Source organism: Piliocolobus tephrosceles, chromosome 9, assembly GCF_002776525.5.
Source record: "Piliocolobus tephrosceles isolate RC106 chromosome 9, ASM277652v3, whole genome shotgun sequence".
In the NCBI taxonomy this organism is placed as follows: domain Eukaryota; kingdom Metazoa; phylum Chordata; class Mammalia; order Primates; family Cercopithecidae; genus Piliocolobus; species Piliocolobus tephrosceles.
Genome location: NC_045442.1, coordinates 370,074 through 379,787, shown reverse-complemented (window position 1 = coordinate 379,787; position 9,714 = coordinate 370,074).

Below are 9,714 nucleotides of genomic sequence, written 5' to 3'. Positions count from 1 at the left end.
CCCAGAAACCCATTGAGGGACAGCCCTGTGAAGACATAGGGAGAAGACAGTGTCTACAAGCCAAGAAGAGAGGCCACAGAAGAAACTAACCCAGCCAAACTGTGAGAAAACAAATTTCTGTTTTCTAAGCCACCCTGTCTCTGGCACTTTGTTATGGTAGTAACAAAATAGTGCAGAACCCAAAAGTTTCTAAAGTCTATATGGAAAAATAAAGGCCTAAAATAACTATTAATAAAATAATTTTGAAAAAGAAGATCAAACAAGAGCAACTCACCATGTCATATTAAGACATTGTAGAAAGCCATAGTGATAAAACAACCCAGTCTTGGCAAGGATTAGACAGCGACCAACACGAGAACAAGGATACCATTAAGAAAGTCATGGAGGAACCTGTCCATGTCTACAGGAATAAAACAAGATTGAGAATTTTGGTAGAGAATGGGAAACTAAAAGGACTAAAAGGAAAGTCTGGAATCAAAAAATACATTTTAAAACACAGAAGATTAGGCATGGCCAGAGAGAGAATTAGTAACTTGGAAGATCAGAAAATAATCCAGAAAAAAAAAAGAGTGTGGAGAATAGGATGTTAGGAAGCAGAGGGTACACTATAAAAAGGCCTGGCATGCCGTGTAATATTAGAACCAATGGAAAGAAAAGGAAGAATGAGGTAGATGTAATATTCAAAGAAGTAATCACCAGTAATTTCCAAAAACTGATGAAAGGAATTAAATCATTAATTTTAGAAGCATTACAAACTCCAAGTGCAATAAATACAAAAACAAGCATACCTAGGTAAGACAGCTGTAAACCAAACAACTTCCAGAAGCAGGGGAAACTCAAATTACCTACAAAAGAGTAAAAGTAAGACTGGCAGCTGACTTCTCAACAGAAAGCAGAAATGCAGTTTGTCAAGTCCCTTTTCCAGCATCACAGAGATGCAGGCAAAGTGGCTGGCCTCCATAGCAGCTGTTCATCTGAGAGGGTCAGGAGAGCGGCCATGAGAGGGGGCTTCCTGTGAACTCCAGGCCCAGCTTCTCCTGGGGGAGGCTCCCAGCTGCCGTGGCGAGGAGCTGTCCCAGCAGTGCTGAGGTCCAGGTCTGGTGTCTCTGCCCCTCCCCTGCTCATGGAGATGCCTGCCTATGGCCACTCTGTGCTCTTAGCAACTCTGACTCTGGGTGATATGGGCGAGGGTGGGGCTTGCTGACTGCCCTGGTGGGAGAGGGCTGTGGCTGCCTTGGGGGGTTACCAGTGTCTGTGAGCACAGGGAAGGGACGAGGGATTGGGCAGCCCTCCCTTCTGCAGCTGGTGCTCTAAAGGTGCAGGGCCTGGAGGAGTTTGGCCAGGGCCTCCCTGATGTTGCAGTTCCCCAGGCAGTAAATGATGGGTTTGAGCAGAGGGATCCTAACCAAGTAGACCCCGGACACCAGCTTGATGAGGTCAGAGGAGCCGCTATTCCAGGTGGGAGACATGGGTGGGGAAGGCCTTTGGCTGCCGGACCTTCCTGGAATCCTTAGCAACCTGGCCAGGATGAGGGTGTAGGAGACTGTGGTTGCCTGCAGGAAAGCCACAAGGATCACCTGGGCTGCCTGAGTCCAGCATTTCTATGGCAGTGGTGCAGGAGCAAGAGAGCCACAGTAGTGGGGGTGAGATATCACGGAAGTGGTTGAGGACTTGGGGGCTGCGGAGCCTCAGGCTGGAGTTGAGCGCCATGGACACAAAGGAGGCCGGGAAGCCGCTGAGCCAGGTGCTGAGGGCTAGGTGCATGCAGAGCCCGGAGTCCATAATGGACTGGGTAGTGCAGCAGGTGGCAGATGCCCGGGGGCCGGTTACAGTCCATGGTGGTCAAGAGGAAGCCCTCAGATGAGCTAAGTGAGAGGAAGAGGAGCAGCCAGGTGCGTTGCCCCAAGAAGGAGTTAGATGGTCCTCGCTTGTGCCAGGAGGCCGGCCAGCAGTGTCAGGATGGTGACCAAGGTGTACAGAGTCTCCAGCACTGAGAGGTTGGCCAGGAAAAGGTACGTGGATGTGTGCAGGTGGTGGCTGGCTCCGACGGTCCCCACATAGATGACGAGGAGTGACCAAATAGCAGCCCTTGAAGATGGTGCCGCTCTGGGAAGCCCAGAGAGACCACCTCTGTCACCAGAGTATTGCTGGAATTGTACATGGCCCTCCTGGTGAGGGAGGCTGAGCACACCGGAACAGTGGAGAGACTTGGGTGTGGTGTGTGATGGGCTCAGAGCCCTGCTCCACTGGTGAGAGCTAGGTAACAGCACTGTAACCCCTCCTGGGATCTTAGGGCAGGGGCTCGGGCTCACAGGCAGGGAGGGTGATCGTCCCACCATGCACCTTTGGAACTTGCCGCAATACTTATCTGTCATCCCCACCTCTCAGTGCAACATGCACACTTACCCAGAGCTAACACGTGGCCAAGGGGCCTTGGGACCTGTGCACACTCATATGATCAGGTATACCCCCCTTACACCTATACGCCCTGAGATGCATAATCTTCCCTGCCCCAACACACAGGTACATGGCCAGGTGCACACAATACACACCCAGTGCATGTCCCTCCCCAGATGCACACACACCCTGGTGCACACACACCCTGGTGCACACACATGCACCCAGGTGCACACCCCCGCACCCGGGTGCACACCCCCAGATGTACACACGCAGCGCAAGGGAAGACCCATTCTTCCTGGTGTGCTTTCTCAGGGGCCGTGTGGGCCCTTCCTGGAGCTCAACCCTGCTGGCTCCCAGGGACCAAGGGCACCCTATAGGGTGAACAAAGCTTCCAGGGCTTTTGCAGAGGTGGGGGAGGCTTCTCCCCACGTTTTAGGCCCTGACATCTTTATCTTGTACTTTCTGAGCCAGCAAAGGGGTGGACGAAGGAAGGGTGGGAGCCATCCCCTCAGAGCCTCCAATGGGTCTGTGTGGCATGGGGTTTTGTTTCCTGGACCTGCCTGCAGTTGGGTGTCTGAGGGCAGGTGGGGAGTTGGAGGGTGAGCTGGGACAGTGATGAGAGAAGGAGCTCCGCAGGCCGGCGCAGCAGCTCCTCTGGGAGGTCCCTCCCCTCTCGGGGGAGGTGAGCCCCAGACCCCTACCTCGCAGTGTGCCTCTGGGTTTGTTTGCACCTGGACAGTGGCAGGGTCCCTATGGATAAGTGAAATTCCCCAGTGACCCTTGACTCAGCCTTCTACCATCCCCTCCTCACCAGCGGTCAGGGGATGGAGCTGGCGGTGCTCCAGGCTCACCTGGTGATGCGGCTTCAGAGACCCTCACCCAAGGTGGCGGTGAGGATGGAACGCTATGGGGCAGCCTCGAGAGACACATGGGCTGTGCCTCAGGGGCTGCATGGGCGGCTGCCTGGAGGGGCCGGGCGGAGGAAGGCTCAGCTCTGAGGACCGTCCCCAGCCCGTCAGCGCCCCGGGCGACATGGAACCGCCAGCGAGGCAGCTCGAGGCTCAGTGCGGCGGCCCTGGGTGCAGTCCTCGCAGCCTTCCCCAGGCCTTTGTGTGGAGACCCAAGGTCACGGCGGGACCCACCTCCCTCGCAGGTGCGTCCCCCACAGCCCCGTCTCTACCCGCCCCCGCTGGTGTTTCTTATTCGGCTCCTTTGTGACCTTGCCCTCTTCACCCCGTATCTGCTCCCCATGCTGGAAGTCTCTCATTGCAAATTTTCGCTCTGGTGGGACTCCCAGAGCGATTTGTAAGGTGCTCTGCAGGTCCATGGAGGGACCCGCCGAGCTGGGAGGCCTCCCCACGCTCTGCTCAGCGGCAAATAGGGCTTTCCATGCAACCTTCCGTCCCGGTGACCTGACCCTGGGGACGCCAACCCGGGACAGGTCGCAGACTCAAGGCCCTTCCCTTAAGGTTGGGGGCTGCTGAATGCTACCCAGCAGGCTGCCTTCGGAACACCCATTTTATTTCTTTTTCGATGCATGGCATTTGTCCATCTATTTATAAAATAATACAAAGAGCACAGAAACCTCCCTCAGCACTGGACATAGACAATTACTAACCGATGAGCTTAGCTCCTCCGCTCTCCCACTCTCAGAGGTACCATTCCTTGGGATTCTCTGGCGGCGAAAGCACATTGATGACCTGAAACACAGGCGGAGCTTTGCTGGGATTCAAGCTTCATAACCCAGAGCGCTGGGCTGTGCACTATCCCTAGGTCTTGCTCTTTGATGTCAAGGCTCTCCCTCTTCTCAGCAGCTGCACTCTGCTCACTTGGACACCCATGTAATATTCCATGGTGTGACTACACCCCAAGTCATAACACGTTCTTTGTTCACCGACACCTGGAACGATCCCCAGTCCTCTGTCATTGCGAATGGCACTGGGTGACATTCCTGTGCCAGGTTCCTGGTTGTTGTGTGTGAATATTTCTCTTGTAATCCACCTGTAAGAATGGGAATGCTGAGGTCAAACTTTACTCAAAACTTCCTAAGAAAATACCAACTTCTTTTCCCAGTGTGGCTGCACAGCTCCTGTGGATCTTCTACCCTCTCCAGCAGGTGGTGTCGTAGAATTCTCAGTCTTGGCCACTTTAGTGGGTAAGAAGCAGCGTCTCATTGTGTTGGTGGCTCGTCTGTTCCTGCTTATCCCACAGGTTTGGTATCAATGAGTGTTTCTGCTTCTGTGTGTCTTTTCCACATTGCTCCCAATGGTGTCATCTTTTAGTAATTGATTTGTAGGGATTCTTTAGCCCTTTCTAAATTTCTTTGTGGAGGCAAAGTTTATACAGTAATGTGCTTAGTGTTGAGGTGATGGGTTTTGATAAACGTGTGTGTGCCTGGAAACCAGGATATTTGCCTGGAAGAGTGGCTCAGCCTCTCCAGGGGCTCCTTGTGCTATGGTCTGGGGGCCGGTTAGGGAGGGATACAGGGAGGGGCCTAAGGGTGGGGCATCCCTGTGGGGACCCCCAGTGCCTGGGATGGGGTCCATGAGTGCCTGGGTCAGGGCCCATCGGGGTCTAGGTCAGGGCCCATCGGGGTCTAGGTCAGGGTCCTTTGGGGTCTTGGTTGGCATCCATCAGGGTCTGGGTCAGCGTCCATCGAGGTCTGGGTCGGGGTCTATAGGTATCTGAGTCAGCGTCTGTCGGGGTCTGGGTCAGGGTACGTTGGGGCTGTGAGCTCAGGTTCTAGCCTCCCTTACCCACTGGCTCCCAACAGAGCTGGGGGCCAGCCGTCCATGGAGACTGGGTCATGGGTGGGCAGTGGGTGACCCAGCAGCTTGGTTTTTGTTTGGTAACGTTCTTGGCCACCCGAGTCCTATGTCCCGTTTTCCTGTTTCTCCTCTCTCCCCACCCCGTTTTAAAGTAAATCTATTTGTGTGTAGTGTGGTTGGGCTTTTCCTGCTTATCTGCACCGTAAGTGCCTCTGGTAAGCTCTCTATGTATCCTCCACTTAACCTCAAGGTGAAGCTCAGCCAGTTTGATAAACAAGCTGCGTAATTTTGTGAATGCATCCGGGCCAGGAATGGCTGACGACGAAGCACCGCAGAGCTGAGCTTGGGGCATGGCAGATGGTGTGTGTGGAGGGCTCCTCCAGCCCTGGGCCATGGCAGCCTCTGAGGCTGGCCAGCTAATAGATGCTATGGGGGGAGGCAGCTCTGCCCACCCTGCCACTCCCCAAGGAGGTCCCTGGACCAAGAACCCTGCAGGATGGACTTGAGAGGGCAGCCCCCAGCCTCGGCCCCCACCCTCACCCTGCACTGCTCGTCCACTGCGTCTCCTGCCTCTGCGCCTGGGCTGCCCAGACCCTCTGTGCCTTTCCCTCCCCAGCCTGCTCAGTGCCTGTGTGAGGCCAGCAGAAATGTGCAGTTCTGTCCTGAAAAGACCGTGGGAGGCAGCAGAGCTCTTCAGAGTGTGGGCTCTGGAACAGGGCCTGGAATTCAAATTCCAGACCCACCCTTGCTTTGTGACCTTGGACCTGTGGATTGGGAGGGGTCAGGAGTCTCTGTGGTGCAGCCCCTGTGCTGGTCCCCCATGGACGAGCTCACTCTGGAGCTTCGGGTGTCCGTCGGGGGTGGCGTGAAGCTGTGCACCAGGAGGTTTTGGGTCAGATCTTAGCGAGGTCAGACCCAGTGTGGCCAAAGCCCTCACCTTTGCACAGTCCCCATCCTTGATGCTACCATCTCCCTGGTGATCTGGGCCTCTCACTGCCCACGGCTCCTGTGACTTGTGACCACCAGCTTCCTCTCAAAGCTGCCACTCAGCAGCCGTGGGGCTTGAGGTGCACATCTGTCTCTTCCGGTCTCAGGTTCCCTCTCGAAAGATGCAGCCAGCATTGCCTTATCTGATAGAATCTGAGGCGGAATCTGCAGCGGAGACCTTGAGTTCTCGTCATTTAGGTACGTGGCGCACCCTGTGCTCTGCTCTGTGGGGCCGTGGGGTGTGAGGGACCCCAGCTGCTGCCGAATGTGGAGCCGGAGAGCTTCATGCCCTATACACAGAGGTGCCCACGGACAGCTTGGCATGCAGGCCCTGCAGAGATGCTCTCACACAGCCCATATGCCCCCCACACCTACCGTAAATGCAGAATCACATCCCCGACCCCACACTTGGCTTCACTCAGAGGGCACCCAGGTACCTGCATCAGAACTAAACCCATCCCCACCCGGACACATGTGTCCCCAGCACAGGCCCCCACGCAGACAGAGGCTCCCAGCAGGCAGACAAAAACACGCACACAGCAGATCCAGGCCCAGCACACAGACATCCATGCAGACATGCTGCCCCTGCCCAGGAGACAGGCAGGCATCACTCCCCCCGGCCTCTGGGGCACCGTGCTTCCCACAGAAACAAGTGGATAAACAAGGCCCTGAAACAGGGACAAATGTGAAACCACAGACATGCTGCCCCTCCTCATGGCCGCCTGCTCCAGGGAAGCTTGTTGACCAGCCCACCCCAGACAACTCGCTGCCCGATGTAGTTATAGGCACAGGCATGTGCAGATGTGCTGTGGTGCAACTGCCAGGGCCGAGCAGGCCTCCTCCCTGTTCTTCAGAGGGTAGGAGTCAGGGTGTGGGGAAAGCCTACCTGCCTGGGCAGGTCCACGCAGGTCCTGTACCCTTGATGCAGGGAGTGTGGCCATGTACTGGGCAGCCTGGGAGCTGAGGCCCGTCTGGACAAGGCCAGAGTCAACCGTCCTCCACCCTCACTGACACACATCTCAGAAGACAGAAGCTGTTCAGATGGGGCTTCTCTCAGAGGGCTGGGGATGGGCGAGGGAGCAGAGGCTCTTCCCACCTGTCCTGGGGGTGGCACACACAGGTCCCTCTCACCTGCCCAAGGGACCTGCCTCCCCTGTGACCAGGCCCATCAGCCAGAGTGGCTGGAATCGGAATTGAAGGCCGAAGGGAAACGTGCCCACCGGCCCCACCCCAGCTGCCTCTGTGGGACAGGGCAGGTGTGATCTGGCCTGAGCAGGATGTGGGGCACTGACGAACATACCTGCACACCCCAGCAGCAGCCGGAGGAACAGAGGGGGACCAGGAAGAACCCACCTGGGGATCCTTCTATGCCTGCCAACCCCTACATCCCAGAGCAGAGGGCGCCGGTCCCCCAGGGTCTCCCACAGGTGGACTCCGCCTGCCTGCTCAGAGCAGTCGGGGCTAAGACTGGAGTTTGACTCATTGTCTGTCCCTCACCTCCTGATCTCTGGCCGGGCCACTGTGAGGGGCACAGGGTTGATTGAGGAAACCTTTTCATTGGCTATTAAGGCAAAGGCACCTGAACCCTCTGCCCTCGTTACCTAGACCCATGAGGACCATGGCCCTGGGACAGAGCCCTCTCCCTGGACACCAAGGTCCTCTGACTGCTCCCCGCCTGGTTGGCTGAGCCTGGCTGATGCTCCACAGAGGGGCGGTCCAGGCTGGACAGCTCAAGCTGGCAGAGGGCAGTGGGAGGTGAGGAGAAGGTGCCCAGGACCCACTGAGGGGTCTTTCTTTGGCGCCCGCCTTCTGTGTGTGCTTAGAGAAGGGACTTCATTGGCCTCGGGGACAGCAGATCAGTCCATACTGCCTGGCTTAGGGTCCTGATCCACGCAGGGCACAGACCTCCAGGGCTGCTGGAGGCAGATGTATGGCTCTATGTTCCCATGTCCCAAAGCCACATTCATAAATGTCACATCTATTCACATTCAGCCAGGTCAGCGGGTCCTTCCTGGGTCTCTGCACTGGCTCCCGACCCAGCAGTGGACAGATGAGTCTTTGCCTGGGGGATCAGGTGTTGGAGGGGGACAGACAACAGCTAATGGCGGTCAACTCTGCCGCACATGGGGGTGGAGCGTGGCACGGAGAGGCAGGCACGAAAAGGAGTGGGATCAGGGCCACTGCTTGGACAGAAGACCCAAGGCCAGGTTCCACCCTGGAGGGGTCAGAGAAGAGAGTGCTGGGAAAGGGGACGGTTCCTGCAGAGGCAAAGGTGGGCATGGGCCCTGCGTGGTGGGGGACCCAGCAGTGGGCAGGAAGGGCTGAGCTCAGCGGTGGGGGGCGGCACACAGGCCTGTGGTGTGTCCTTGACTGTCAGCGACTGAGCGGCTGCGGGGTGGTGAGCAGAGTGGGGACTGATATGACTTTGCTTTCATGGATCCCCCTGGACCTGTGGACGCTGGTGGAGCATGCGTGGGGCAGGGCCCAGTTGGGGGCAGCCCTTGCAGCTGAAATCATGCAGACCCTGCTGGGGTGCAGTCCGATGGATTTGCTGATGGATCGGATGTGGGTGTGGAACAGAGAAAAGCGGAAGGCTCTGGGGTCAGCGTGGTTTTGGGGGCTGGGGGAAGTCGGAAGTAAGGTTTTGGGGTGCAAGTTCAGAGATGGAGGAACAGTTGGGCAGAGGCGTGGACACAGGCGTGTGGAGCAGGGGCCAGGGCTGGAGGTGGGCATTGGGGTGCGTCAGGACCGAGCCCGGGGCTCCAAAGGCCGGGGCTGTGGGTTGGGGGAGAGCGGAGGCTGGGTGTCCATCGGTGAAGGTGCCATTCTCATCTTCTCCAGTTTTGTGCTGGGGGTAGCCCGGGAGCTTTACTGGGCCTGTGTCCGTGGCGCAGCCCCGCTCCGCCCTGCAGTGCCCACCAGGAGGCTTTGCCAGGGCGGCCAGGACCCCTGAGGGCACGAACACCGCAGACTGGCGGCTCTGGCCCCGCCCAGCCCTGCCCTGGCGCGGCCCCTTCTCCCGGGGCAGCTTCCGGGTCGACCACCCACCCCCAGGCAGAGCCCCCCGCCTGGAGGCCCCGGGCCGAGGCTCTTCCTGGACGTAGCGCACAGCGTGGCGGTGCCGCCCACCCAGCCCTACAGCCCCACCGCGCCCCCTGCCTCGGGCGCGTGCAGACTCCAGGTCGTGCCCGTTTCTCGGGGTCTCTCCCAGGGCTCCGGGTCCGCCTCACTGAGAGCCCAAGACGGGGGCCGCCACCGCCTCAGCGACCCCCACCCCCTCCCCGCCCCGGGGACCCCGCCCCACGCAGCGCCCGCGTCCACACGTCCTGGGCCCGGCGCCCCCGGGCAGCCTCCTGGCTGTGTCCGTGCGCCTTTGGGGTCCCATCCACGCGGTCCCCTCCCCCCCACGCCGGGCTGGCAGGGAGGAGCCCACGCCCAACGCGGCCCCCGGACGCCCCCACCCCTCAGCACCGCCCGGGGAGCACCCGCGGCCGCCTGGTTGTGAAACCCACCGCCTTCTCCGCCCTGCGCTGTGGGCTGGGTTTCCAGGTAAATGTTA